The 14,773-nt window shown below is 32.2% G+C and overlaps 1 long non-coding RNA gene across 2 annotated transcripts; it reads left to right on the top strand.

The window, feature by feature from the left end:
* The first annotated feature begins 1,029 nt into the window (after positions 1–1,029).
* On the top strand, positions 1,030–2,973 carry LOC144557366 (uncharacterized). Of its 2 annotated transcripts, XR_013512632.1 has the most exons (5): positions 1,030–1,398; positions 1,832–1,879; positions 2,160–2,208; positions 2,372–2,477; positions 2,703–2,973. It is a non-coding gene; the product is annotated as an uncharacterized LOC144557366 (long non-coding RNA). The 2 variants fall into 2 exon arrangements; XR_013512633.1 differs by having other exon boundaries at positions 1,837–2,208.
* The last annotated feature ends 11,800 nt before the right edge of the window (positions 2,974–14,773 follow it).

The raw sequence follows: 14,773 nt of genomic DNA, 5'->3' as shown, positions 1-14,773 counted from the left end.
TTGGCAGCTTACACTAACTGTTTTAGCAAAAACCGTCAGTGATTTTGCTGAAATTTTGGAAAAAACGCGCGGCTAATGAAGCGCCATACCCCTCTCCGCCAAAACCCTCTCCGCCAAAAATCGAAAGTCTCCGCCAAAATATGATAAACTTTGACAAATTTTAGAAGGGAATCCAATTAAGTAATTTGTGGATATTTTATAATACAATTAAGTCTTCCAAAATTTATAATATATTTTTAAACTTTGATTAGTTGTTAAGAAAGTATGTACATAAATAAATAATATGATAATTTAATTTATGTTGAAGAAAATAAAAATAAAAATATGTTAATTAGAAACTTATGTCTAAGGTTCGATCCAACGTGAAGTGTTTATAGCCATTCGATGCTTCAATATTCCAGCAACTAGATGGATAGGTAAATAGAAATAATATTTGATCCAACTTTTCGACGATAAAATAAATGTAATGCTCTTTAATTTGAACGGTTCTGATAGACCAAGAGGATGAAATATTGAAACATCGAAGCACTATAAACACTTCACGTTGGATTGAAGCTTAGACATGATTGAACTTCGAAAATTTTATTTTGGTTATGTTTAATATTTTTTATCTCATAAATTTTTGCAAAAGATATCTCTTAAATAAAATTCAATCTATATAATATAATTATATATATACAAATTATTTTGCAAACTTTTTTATTTCTCTTCCTTGCAAATTTTTTAACTCTCTATCAAAAAAAATCACCGACGGTTTTTAAAAAACAGTCGGTGTTGACACCAACACTGACTGTTTTTCAAAAAACAGTCAGTGTTGACACCAACACTGACTCTTTTGAAAAAGGATCAGTGTTAGCTTCAACACTGACTCTTTTGAAAAAGAGTCAGTGTTGTAGCTAACACTGACCCTTTCTCGAAACCGTCGGTGATTTTTGATTATTTAGCCGGTGTGAATTTCATTTCCCGGGCTTATAACTCAAAATTTCGATCAGCATTTTCCGATCTAAAAATCGCGAAGCATGCATCTCCTTCTAAATTTCTCCGCCTTGTTATCTCTCTCCTGCCTCAGCTCCTTGCTCTCCTTGCTCTCCGCCTCCACCTTGCACAAACCACCCGCAATCATGCATTCGCTCCCGACCACCAGTTCACACTCCTCCCGCCTAGACCCCTTACCTGACCTAGACCCTTCCTCCCGATAGAAACCCTAGACCCCCGCCTCCCGGCTTTCCCCTGCCTCTCCTCTCCGCCTTCCCCTGCGTACAATCACTTCAAAATTCAAGTGAGAGGCTTCGGCAGGTATATGAGGTGTTAGTGGTCGATAATATAGAAGAGGCAAAGAGGGCTGTTCGATTGCTTACAACAAAGTACAGAGATTTCATACATGGCTGCGATAGAGAGGCAAGTCAATTTTAAACTCTTCAATTGAGCCAATCTTGCAACTAGATTTTAGTTGAGTACAAATAGCCTTAAAGTAAATCCTTGTTAGTTCGAGACTTACACATTAGTGTATATTGTTCTTATGAAGATTTATACAATTTATCTCATGACCTTTACAGTGCTTATTCCTTCCATTTTGCTGAAATACACAACTGAAGGGTATTTTTGGTCTTTTAACCTGCTTGTCTTGTGATTTTTGCACAGGACAGCCCATAAGTCCAAATTTATTGTTCTTTATACCAAAATTCTCAGTAGGATGCAACCTATACCCTTGATTTATTTCATGTTTTTCTGTATTTTTTAGCCATGGTTTCTAATAACTTCTATAAGAGGAGAGTTTCAGCCCAGTACCAGTTTTTATTTGCAGACGACCTTTTTTGTAAAATTTGTACAGGGCAGACTACAATTCTGATTTGGGTGTTCTCAGTACCAAAAGTTTCAGGAAAGCACAATCTATATCCTCGAAAAGTTTCAAAAAATTAGAAGACCTAAATCTATTTTTAATTTGTAATTTTATAAAGGGCATATTCTGGGACAGCAAGGTTATTTACCAGTATATTTTACCTTTTAGAGTTAGAACTTTGAAATGTTGCAATAAATTTCAGAAAAATCCAAATGACATGAGGTTTGTTTCTAAATATCCATTATAATGTCTAGTTTTTGTTTGTAATAGGAATTGGTTTTTTTTTGGGTCTTGATGTGTTTTTAGGCCTGATTTGCAGACAGTACCAGCAGCACAGTGTTTGGACTGATTGGGTGTCAAATGTACAGGTTATACAATTTTATTTTTATTCTTTCATCTATTATTTATTAATTAAGTCGTGATACCCATTGTATCATCCACCAAATCAGGTTGCTAAAGCATGAGCTCTAAAGTTTCATTCTTTTAAAAATTGTAGTTTTTCACCTCTTCAATTCTTTTGCCTTGCTACAGCTTATTTGCAGCCTTGTCCTATGGAATTGCATCAATGGCCGTGGTTTTCATCAACAAAGCTGTTCTCATGCAGTATGCTTACTCCGTGACTCTTCTGACTTTACAGGTTCTGAATTGAATGTTTTTTTGCGTCTTTATCAAAATATTAGTACAAGTAAGCCTCTGGTACCACTGTTATTAATTATTAGTACAAGTAGGTATCTAGTGAGTATCAAACAACCCTTTGAGAAAAAGATAGCTTCTGAATGGTACTAAGTTCAGTGATAGCTTCATCATTGTGATATTAAATTTAATGGCACAAATTCTAATTTTCACTAATTGCTATCCGTAGGTTGTCTTGGGTGAAGTGGCAATGTGAGGTTGATTACGTTGAATAGGCCTCGTCAATTGAATGTCATCTCTTCTCGGGTGGTACTATCCTTTGTATTAGTTATAGGTTGCAAGAAAGAGAAGCATTTTTTATTTAAGTCAAGTAAATAGATATTTGATGGCAATTAACTCGGATAATTTGGTGTCTTTTGTGTGTTTTGTGGATATATGGCATGTAATTTGGATAACATGTAATTTGATAATTTTTAATGGCAATTAACTTGTTTGGTGTCTTTTGTTTGTGATTGTGGCATATTAATTTTTTAATGTCAATAAATGTTGAATGGTAATATATGGCTAGCAAAACAGAATCATGCCAACACAGAAAAATAGTCGGTGTTGATGCACAACACTGACTCTTTTTGAAAAGAGTCGGTGTTGGTGCTCAACACTGACTCTTTTTGAAAAGAGTCGGTGTTGGTGCTCAACACTGACTGTTTTTGAAAAGAGTCGGTGTTGGTGCTCAACACTGACGCTTTAAAACAGTCAGTGTTGAACCCAACACTGACTGTTTTTAGAGAGTCAGTAAAAGGTAATCTTCACTGGCGCTGGTTTTACTGATGCTGCTATAACAGTCGGTGTAGGGGTATTTTAACAGTCAGTGAAGGGGTTTTTTGTACTAGTGTCGGCTCGGCTCAATGAGAGAAACAAAATCATTCGGCTCTAACTTGGCTCACTTTTAAAAGAAAAAAGCTCGGCTCGGCTCATGTAAGCACTTGGTGTTAGATTTGTGTTCTAAAAGTTATCATTTGTTGATTATCTTTTATACATGTTATATTTATGAATTGAATGTGATTTACATTTTGTTCCATGAGTTTTATATTTATATTTAGAAGTGTTCAAGAAGATGCACTTGGTCTTGAACTGCATGACTTTAAGTAAATAAATATACAACACTAAAATGTTCACAGGTCTTGCATATTAGCAGGAACACTAATATGACATATAAGACTGTCGTGTTGATTAAAAGTACGTTGTAGTTCTGCAAACGTTGATAAAAGATTATCATTTAATAACACGAATATATGAAATGCTTCATATATTGAACAGACCTAATAGATGAAACATTATATGGATTGTGTTAGTGTCATTAATGTTTTCATCGTGTCTCTGATTTCAAGATTGAGATATATATTGTTTTCACATGAGGAATGTACAACGTAATTATTATTAAAAGCTACTTGCAAGAAGTGGTGATAAAAATAATAGTTCTTTATATGTAACTTGTGCGGGAAAATGATATATGTCAATAGCATCATTGCCACTCATTAATAATGAGAAATGATATTTTGGGCCCCTTGGTAAAGTAGAATTATAAATGGATCAAATATAACTGAAGTGCAGTTATAATTTTATAATTTGCTTAATAGAGATCAAGAAATGATTATAATACAAAGATGACACAGTCCTACTTTGTATATTAATCAGAATATCATAAGGCAAGAAATGGACACAAGTAATGACAAATGTTACATTACTGTAAGGATCGCGTTTCGTAAAAGGATTACTAAACGTCTATGTTATTTGGGTAGCTGTAATGTATAGCTAGAATACCGCTTACAGTTTATGAAATTAAATATTTTATTTCATTGCCAACATAATATAGATCCTCAATATAGGTCACACCAACTGAACGGGAAACAAGAAATAAATATTATGTCACATGATGTGACTGACTAGCAGGGAAATAAATATATATTGTAATGTGCATATTATGAGAATAATATTCGTTGCACATATCATAATATGTGAATATTATGAAATATAAATTTATTTCAAGCCCAAGCCCAAGCCCAAAACATATTTTAGCAAATTGAGAAGAGAATAAGCCCAAACAAATATTGATTATGACCATTAAATTCGGATTACAAAATGGACAGATTTTAAGGCAACTTTCAATGAGCATTTGAAGGGGCAAACATTAACCAATCTGGGCGTATGATCTATGAATTCTGTAGCCCTTCGAATCTAGAATCCAACGGTGAAAGTTTCAAGTCGTTTGGAATTCCCTACAGAAAGTTATGATAGTTTTAGTAACGAAAGGTCAGAAGTTGATGTGCTGTTTCGAATTCTGTTCATGTTTTAATACGAATTTAAAGAGTCTAATTATATTTTAATGGCTGTAAATAATAGAACAAAATATATACATCTGGTATGGCTTTTCTCTCTCTCAAGTGAGTTTAGAGTTTTTCCTCCAAAACATTTTGCTAAAATATATATCGATTGATTATACAATCGATTAATAGACGGGTGAAAAGCTAGACGCGGAAGAGAGTTCGCTAGCACGAATTCGACACCGTTCTTGTTTCGGATTCAAGGTGAACCTCAGAGGAATCAAGCTACGTTAAAGATCATAGGTATGATATAAAATTCCCTCTTGTAGGAATATATGTATATGATTACGACATGGATAAATTAGCAATAATAGAACGATCTTAGATGTTATCGGATTAAATTTTTTTTATTTTATCCGATTCGCATCATGAAATCCTGCACTTGGCTCAACTCGGCTCGTGAGCTTGCGAGCCGGCTCATATTACAAGTTGAAAAAATGATCATTTAACTATTTTAAAGAAATGATCGAAGTGGGATAGAGATATTCTTGTGAATTTAAATTACATGTTTAAAAACTTTGATTATTTTTTAAAGACATGATCTAAAAAAATTTGAAAAAAAGATAATTTCTTTAAAATAATTTCAAAATGCCGGCTCATATTACATGTTGAAAAATTTTGAAATTTGAAAAAGGAAAAATTTGAAATTTGAAATATGAAAAAAATTTGAAATCTGAAAAATTTGAAAACTAAAAAATTTGAAATCTGAAAAAATTTGAAATCTGAAAAAAATTTGAGATCTGAAAAAATTTGAAATTAAAAAATTGAAATTTGAAAAAAAGTTGAAATTCCAAATTCCAAATTTGTTTAGATTTCAATTTTTTTTCAGATTTCAAATTTGTTTAGATTTTAAATTTTTTTCAGATTTCAAATTTTTTCAGATTTCAATTTTTTTTAGATTTCAAATTTTTTTAGATTTCAAATGTTTCAAATTTCAAATTTTTTCAAATTTCAAATTTTTCCTTTTTCAAAATTTTTCAACATGTAATATGAGTCGGCATTTTGAAATTATTTTAAAGAAATGATATTTTTTTCAAATTTCTTTAAAAAATAATCAAAGTTTTTCAACATGTAATTTAAAGTCACAAGAATATCTTTATCCCACTTCAATTATTTCTTTAAAATAATTAAATGATCATTTTTTTAACATGTAATATGAGCCGGCTCATTAGCTGACTCGCGAGCTCGCGAGTCGAGCCAAGTGTTTACATGAGTCGAGCTGAGCCGAGCTTTTTTCTTTCAAAAGTGAGTCGAGTCGAGTTAGGGCATTTTTTAGTTTCGAGTCCGATTCGTTATGAAATATTGAGCCGCTCAACTCATTGATTCGCGAGTCAGCTCGACTCATTAGCAGCCCTAACCCTAAGTGAAGTATCGGAGTAACATAGTAGTAAACAAACAAAAGTTGGTCTCCATTTATCATCTTTCCATCTCCTTTGTATAATTATCTCTCTTTTTCATAAGAATTTGCATTTTAGAAACAACCATACAAGTTGTCAATCCCGTACCAAGCCATACCAGAACTCTCGCTCCCTCCCTCCCTCCCGCCTAATCCTGATCCATCAGAAATGAGGAATGAGGAATGAGAGAGAGAAGCACCTAATTCTAATCCGTGTCCTCTCTTCTCATTGTCTATCACCACCTCTCACGGATTGTATCATCTTCTCATCGTGTCCGTCCATCCATCTAGAATGAAGTGTAGATAAACCCTCGACAAATTTGTTCCTCCCGCCTAATCGAAATTTAAAATCTCCTCCTTCATTCTCTCTCTTGCTTTCTCTCTTTCACTCTCCAACAACAATGAAGATAAGATAAACCCTAAGAAGAAAGCACTAAACAATCTGATTCAGTCAAGCCTTGACTGTCAAGATCGATGCAAATAAGAAACAAATTTGATAGTCATGCATGTGAGTTTTCTATGGATCTGGTTTGTTTTGTTTCCTATAGATCTACTGAAATGAGATCGGATCTGATATACAGTCAAGCTCAACCCGATTGGTTGATGCCATATGAGTTTTATGAATTTCATATGAGTGAGTCTATGGTACTATGCATATTATGGGTTGTTACCGTGCTACGGCTCTATATTCAAGTTTTCAAATTCTAACGGTCGATCCGAACCGTTCATCTTGTTCTCCATATTAATATGTGTTTGGAGACCAAATTTTACATTTTTTGAAATTTTTTTACTATTTTTTTAGATATTTAGAAAATCACTTGATATGAAAATTCTGGACCATCCAAACACATATTAATATGGAGAACAAGATGAACGGTTCGGATCGACCGTTAGGATTTGAAAACTCAAATATAAAGCCATAGCACGGTAACAAATCGTAATATGCATAGCACCATAGACTCACTCATTTCTTATTGTTTGATTTGTTTCGTTTTTATCACTTTTTTCATCTGAAATAAAGAGAACCCATAGAGACTAATTAGGGTAAGGCTACGGTGCTACAGCTCAATATTTGAGTTTTTAAAATTTTAAAGGTCAATCCGAACCGTTCATCTTGTTCTCCATATTAATATGTATTTGGAGACCAAATTTTACATTTTTTGAAAATTTTTTACTGTTTTTTTAGATAGGTAAAAAATCACTTGATCTAAAAAATTCTGCACCATTTAGATATTTTATTTTCTACCTATCTAAAAAAATAGTAAAAAAAATTTCAAAAAATATAAAATTTGATCTCCAAACACATATTAATATGGAGAACAAGATAAACGGTTCAGATCGACCGTTAGAATTTTGAAAACTCGAATATTAAACCGTAGCACCGTAGCTCTCTATGCAACCCATAGCACCGTAGCCTTACCCGACTAATTAAACAATATTCACACCTAGATAGAAAAATAAACAATATTCACACCTCAGGATATTCTGTGCTTTATCTCGAAGCCAAATGTGTAGTGGGTCAATTTAAAAAACAACACAGTTTGTTGTCGAAGAGTTCTACAGAAAAAAATAAAATAAAATAAAATAAAAGGAGATAGCAGACAGTACTGTGAATAACTCGTTGGACGAATAGAGTACCGTTAAGCGATTAATCAGAAATAATCGGTCATAATCAGAAATAATTGACCGATTAATTAAGAAAATCTATAACTGTTTGATCACCGCTAACGATTAGTCGGCCGATTATCGATCTAAATAGACGTTTTTTACGTAGCAGGTTAGAATTTTATCCCGCAGGTTGAATATAATTTATCAAACAATCCAATTAATTATGGATGATGAAGAAACACCATCTCCCTCACAGAGCATGAAGCACCAGCTTCAAACACAAATGCAACTAAGGTGCGTATCTCTGTGTCGGACACGTGTCACCTTTATTTGCATGTTGGTTACGAGGTAAGGAAAACATTAGGGTAAATTTCGATGGAGGCCACTCAACTTTGTTACTTATCACGAATTGGTCACTCAAGTTTGATTTGTCACTTTTTAGTCACTTAACTTTGTTATTTGTCCCAATTAAGTCTCTCTATACTTTTACATCCAAAATCTTAACGGAATATTTCCATTCCGTCCAAAATATTAACTGAATATACTCATTCCATCCAAAATATTAACATAATGAGCATATTTCATCCAAAATGCTAACGGAATATGCATATTCCGTTAAGATTTTGGATGGAAAATTACAGAGGGACTTGATTGGGACAAATAACAAAGTTGAGTGACTAAAAAGAAACAAATCAAACTTGAGTGACCAATTCGTGACAAATAACAAAGTTGAGTGACCTATGACGAAATTTACCCAAAACATTAATTAGCACTCAGTCAAACAGTCACTCCGTTGGACGAATAGCGTGAACTTTGTTTATTAAAATGATTTTATGAGTATAATTTTAAAATTTGTTGATTTGATTTTAAACTACGAATTAGGAATATCAATGGCACCCTTTTACTCGTTTACCCGACCCGTATCTTATCCGAAAACACGGGTAAGGGTAAGATTTTTTTTCCGTTAGCTAATTGGGTACGGGTAAGGGTAATGATTTTTTTCCGTTATCTTACCCGTTTTGGTATAAGATAATTTTTAAAAATAAAATTATATATATAGATATATATTTGTATGAAGATGATACATGATACAATAAAATTTTGTATTTTATTTAATTTTCATAATACAAATTAGTTGTATTCATTATTTTTTTTTCTTATTTTGAAAAATATTTTATCGAAAGCATAAATCGAAATGTTAATGACACTTTTTTATCCATTTACCTGACCTGTACCGTATTCGAAAGGACGGGTAAGGGTAAAGATTTTTTTTTGTTATCATAACGAGTACGGGTATGAAAATATCTTCACCCGACCCGTATCGTACCCGCTGACACCCCTACTACGAATTCTTCAGATCTATATATTTTACGAGTGATGTGTGTACATGAAAGATTTTAAATTTTCAAATTCAATAAATATAAAATCAAGTGGTAAAAAATAATTACATAATTGAATGCATTAAAATAACTCATAAATCTTCATTTTTTTACTGCTAGACTTTGTATTAAATAAATTTGAAATTTTGAAATTTTTGCATGTACACGCATCATTCGTGAAGTAGATCGGTTTCAACGGTTTTGATTTGTCATTTGAAGCTAATTTGATAGATTTTGGAGCTATGCCCACTCGTTCTTGATGAACATAGTGCATGCTAGCTTGGAGTAGAATTAGAGAGTTCTTGAGCTCACCAAACGTTTTGGTTAGCTTAATTTTAAAGTTTATAGGATTGACTTTAAATAACGAATTTAAATTGTTGAAACTGATATGCTTCACGAGTAATACATTTACATCTCAAAATTATAAATTTTTTAATTAATATAGTATAAAATCAATTGGTCAGAAAATATTTATAAGTTAATTTTAATATGTTAATTTTTATTATTTTTGTCCAGTTAATTTTATACTAAATTAATTTTAAAATTTATAATTTGATATGTAAATGCATCACGTATGAAGTAGATCGATTTTAACTATTTAGATTTGTCATTTAAAATCATTTCGATATATTATGAAGTTTAGCAAATGATTGATGAGCCTAAGAACACCCTTGTTGTCAATATAATTTGATATGAATATAACAATATTGGGAGGAGGGTAATTTGTGTGTGATTTGTAGATATTAAGCATGAATCACCAAATATAAAAGTCTCCATTAGTTGATTCATGACATAGCACTTGTACTAATATACTTGATAAGTATATACAGTAGAGTGAGTTGGGTATTTGATGAAATAAAAGTTATATTTTACTTCAAAGTTCAAATAAAGTAAGTTGGGTGTTTGCAGATTTTGTATCTCTGATTCAAGGTTTAAACAGTCGATCTGAATTATTAAATAATATTTTTATGTTAAAATGTGATGGAGACCAAACCTTATATATTTAAAAAAAAAGTTACTATATTTTTAGATAGAAATTTATTGATTGGGAAGATTATGAATCATTCAAAAAAATATTTATCTTAAAAATAAGTCAAATAACAAATAAATACTAAAAAAATATATATATATATATAAATTTAGTCTCCAAGCTTATTTTAATATAGATATCATATTGAACGATTCTGATTGACTGTTTGAACTTTAAAAACAGAGATATAAATGTAAAGTAAAACATAAACTTTTACTGTATTTCCTTCTGTGTATTACCTTGTGCTAATTTAGGTGATAACCACACCAAGTGCTTAGTAGGGTACATAAAATCCCTTTCTATTTAATTCCGCCCATGTTAAAAGGCCCAAATCCGATGTTAAAAGAAACTCCATATTTTTTTAATTTTCGGCCCAATAACACAAAGAGCCCAAATCTAAATTTAAGTTTCTGTTTTATTTATTTTCTAAAAGAGAAGGCCCAATCCAAAAAATTCATTTATCTTACATTCTTTTATTTTTGGTATGGGCCATAGCCCAATTTTTATAAAAAGATTATAGCCGAGCCCAATCGGTCTAAAAGGGACAAACATTTTAATTCATTTCTAGCCGAGTTCCACATTTAAAAAGTCAAAATTTTCATCTAAGCCATCAGAAAAAGGGAAATTACTAACGATCTATTAATTAACATATCAGCCCACATATTTAAAAAAAAAATCAATTTGTATAGCTAAGCCCCTCTGATGAGGGATAATTATTAACAGATTCTCAGAAATTGTAACTATTCCCTCTAGCTTACCAAAATTTACAAATTGGTCTCTGACATCACAAAAATCATACCAGTAACTTATAGAATCAAAACCAAATGACATGATTAGAATAATGGTTCTAAACCAAACTGAGATTTAAACAACATATTAATCAAGCATAGAAATCACCAAACCAAGAAAAATCAGTTCGAGTGGTCAAGCTATAAATCAACAATTTTAAGCACCCGATTGGTTGTTTAAACCATACTCGATTCACATAATTAGAAAAATTATGTAGCCCAAAGGCTTATCAAAAGAAAGAAACCACAAGGACATGTCAATAACACACTAAGTCCCGGGGCTTTGTTCGACATCAACATTCCCAAGAAAAGAGAGAAGGCAAGAGAGCTCGATCAAGAGGGAGAGATATAGAGTAGGGACAGAGTCAGAGAGAAGGCGGGTGCAGGTGAAGGCGTAGGCCACTGACATATGGGTCCATTCTGAAATTTAGTTTAGTTATTATATATTTTTTTCAGGTTATATTTTTTTTTTCAGATTAATCAAGAGTCAATAAGGACTAATTAATCTGTGTATTAGTTCAGTGTGAACTACGTCACACTGGATTTTTGGGGACCTATCAAACACCTTGAGCTAGGTTTCATACTTGGTCAAATTTGGCTCCTTGAATCTTTTTGCTTTCTTAAAAAAGAGAAAGCATAATTTGGTAATAATTATCCCAGGCGTTTTTATAACACAAGAAACGTAGCTTTCTTAGAATCATCACCATTTGGTTCTTTCCTGAAAAGCTCTAGTTAGGTTTTGTTGGAATCATATAATTTTCTGGAAGAAGCAAGTAGCTTCCAGATACCATGAAAGAAAAGATGCAGCTTGCTTCGTCTTGGAAAGGATTTGAATTAGGGACCTTTGAAAATTTTTATGTATATTTTTAAAATTTATTGAAATTATAAAATTTTCTTTCTAAAATTTATAATATCATATTTAGTCTTCTAAATTTTTCATCACACAAACGTTAGGTATATATATTCAAATTATAGGCATGATATATTGACTTTTATATTAAAACTCATTTTATATTTATAAAACATCTAATTGAGACTTTATTAATATTAAAATAATATATAGCATGTACAGAGGAAATATCCAGTCTTCTAATTTGTCAGTTTGTGACAACAATTTAATACAGTACCTCACTTGTTGTGTACAACAAACATATATCTTTTCTGAATTCTCAATTGAGAATTCTGTGGTACACTCAAAACTACGAAAGTATTGCAAAACTATTCTAGAAGTTGATTTTTTAACTTATTGATTCACATATAAACAAAACTGAAATGTGATAATTTTAGTTCAGTATGAAGTATGTCACACTATGGATTTTTCGGGACCTATAAAACACCTTGAGCTAGGTTTCATACTTGGTCAAATTTGGCTCCTTGATTCTTTTTGCTTTCTTAAAAAAGAAAATGCATAATTTGGTAATAATTTTCTCAGGCGTTTTTATGACACAAGAAACTTAGCTTTCTTAGAATCATTACCATTTGGTTCAAAACCTGAGCTCTAGTTAGGTTTTGTTTGGAATCATATCATTTTCTGGAAGAATCAAGCAGCTTCCAGATACCATGAAAGAAAAGATGCAACTTTCTTCTTCTTGTAAAGGATTTGAGTTAGGGACCTTTGAAAATTTCTATGTATATTTTTTGAAAGGGAAATTTTTTTTATGCCACCCCAAAACTTGGAAATTATCAAATTTCCACCCCAAAACTTAAAATTATCAAATTGCCACCCCAAAGCCATTCAAATTATGAAATTGCCCCATTTATACATCTAATATACATAATTGATTAAATTTATTCTGAAAAGTTTTGTATTAAAAACGTATTTTGATATTTCCAATTTTACCCTTCAATTCAACTAATAAACTTCTAAACTTGATATCTCCAGAACCCTTCCTTTCACCCTTCCTCCGTCTCTCTTTCTGTCTTTCACCCTGCCTCCGCCTCTCTTTCACTATAAATCCGAAATCAGCCTCTCTTGCTCTGCCTCTCTTCCTCCGCCTCTCTTGCTCCGAAATCAACCCCTTCGCCTCTCTTCCTCAGCCTCTCCGCTGTCTCTGCTCGGCCTATCTCCGCCGTCTCTCCTCCGCTGTCTTGGTGGGTAAATACGTTTTTCAAATAGATGAAATCAATTTTTTCAAATATTGAATTCTGGGGTTTTGGTGGGTAATTGGTGCTATTATGAATGGCCACAACCCTCTCATTCAAAAAAGAAATAAAGCAACATTTAGATTTTGGCCAGCTCAGTACTGGTATCTACTGTACCAATGTGGAGTAACTTAGCCACAATTGAGTCTTAACAAGCTATATTGTTCAAACCTTAGGCAAAACTGAAGTCAAATCAGGCTTGCATGAGTATTGAAAGCACATAACTGAGGATTACTTGCATAATTAATGGTCCTTGAGGGATGTTTAGTCATAAATTAGGGGAAAGTAACGCCTTGGCAACTCAAATCAGGCTTACATGATCTGTTTTACAATAACTCTGTTTGTTACTTGTAGGATCTTTAGTTCAGCTAGCACTTATTCACCCACTAGTTCCCCATGTTGCTATTGAAAATTCAGTGTCTATACATAACCATGAGACTCAACATGCCTTAGAGGCATGCGACGTGTTTTATATTTTCTGATATTGCAATGCTGTACATGATGTTTTGATGTTTTATATGAGCTGCACCAGAAATAATTTCATTTTTTTCCTTTTATGTATAGTGATGATGACAATGAAGTTTTGGAAAGGGTAAACTAATTAACGATAGCTTCACATAATTTACAGATTCAAAAAGGTTTTGGAAAGGGTAAACAAAAAGCTTACGATAGTGATGACGACGATGAAGTTGATGATGAAGAATCTGAGTAGTGTTGTTAGAGTAATTATGCCCATATTTTGTTATCAATAACACATTTCTTTTGTTATCAGAAGTGTATCAGTAAGCAAAAGGCTTACTTTTTTGTTAGGGACCTGATATAGCATGTAAGATGCTGGTTTTTGTGCACCAGCAATTTGATGTAATGGTGCTGTTTTTTTTTTTTTTTTTTTTCTATTATGAAGATGTAACACTGATTTTTTTTTTTTGCTATTAAGTAGATTACTTCTATAAGAAAAATTGTATGTCTTGTATGTCATTTGGTAAGAGAAATACCAAATATACATTTCCTTGTCAGACATTCATTTCGGATACTAATCAGTGTTGTGTCATGATACATCTAAGCAAAAAGATGTTGGTGCTAATTGTCATATTGCAATAGTAGCATTTATGTTGTTACCTGCTTTCAATCAACTAAAGTAAAAGTAGTAACATTACAAATTGTAGCAGCCAGAAGTTTGCAATAATTATTTAATTAGAGTTCAGATTTTCATGCCAATTCTAAACAGAGATAGAAGTTAAGAGGGATTTTAAAATTTTTGTAATTTTCATTCATTGATTGTAAAATGTACAATTACATTGATGTATAAAAAGAGATGCTTGTCTAAGATCCTGTCTTGACTAAATATGGTTTAGACTCTTAATTAGAGTTCTAACCACCTAATTGAATCTCTAACAAACTCTCTAACCAACATTGTTACATCTTCACAACTTCTGATGTTATGTGCTATCATAGTGGTGATGTTGATGTGCTATGGGTTTGCTCCAGTATGTGTGCTATCATAGCACTAATGCTGATGTGCTATGGGTTTGCTCCAGTGGTGCTACTGACATGTATTCTTGTGCTCTATTACCAA

The sequence above is a fragment of the Carex rostrata genome, chromosome 7, assembly GCF_964058835.1.
Source record: "Carex rostrata chromosome 7, lpCarRost1.2, whole genome shotgun sequence".
Classification (NCBI taxonomy): domain Eukaryota; kingdom Viridiplantae; phylum Streptophyta; class Magnoliopsida; order Poales; family Cyperaceae; genus Carex; species Carex rostrata.
This window is presented reverse-complemented; position numbering and strand designations above follow the sequence as displayed.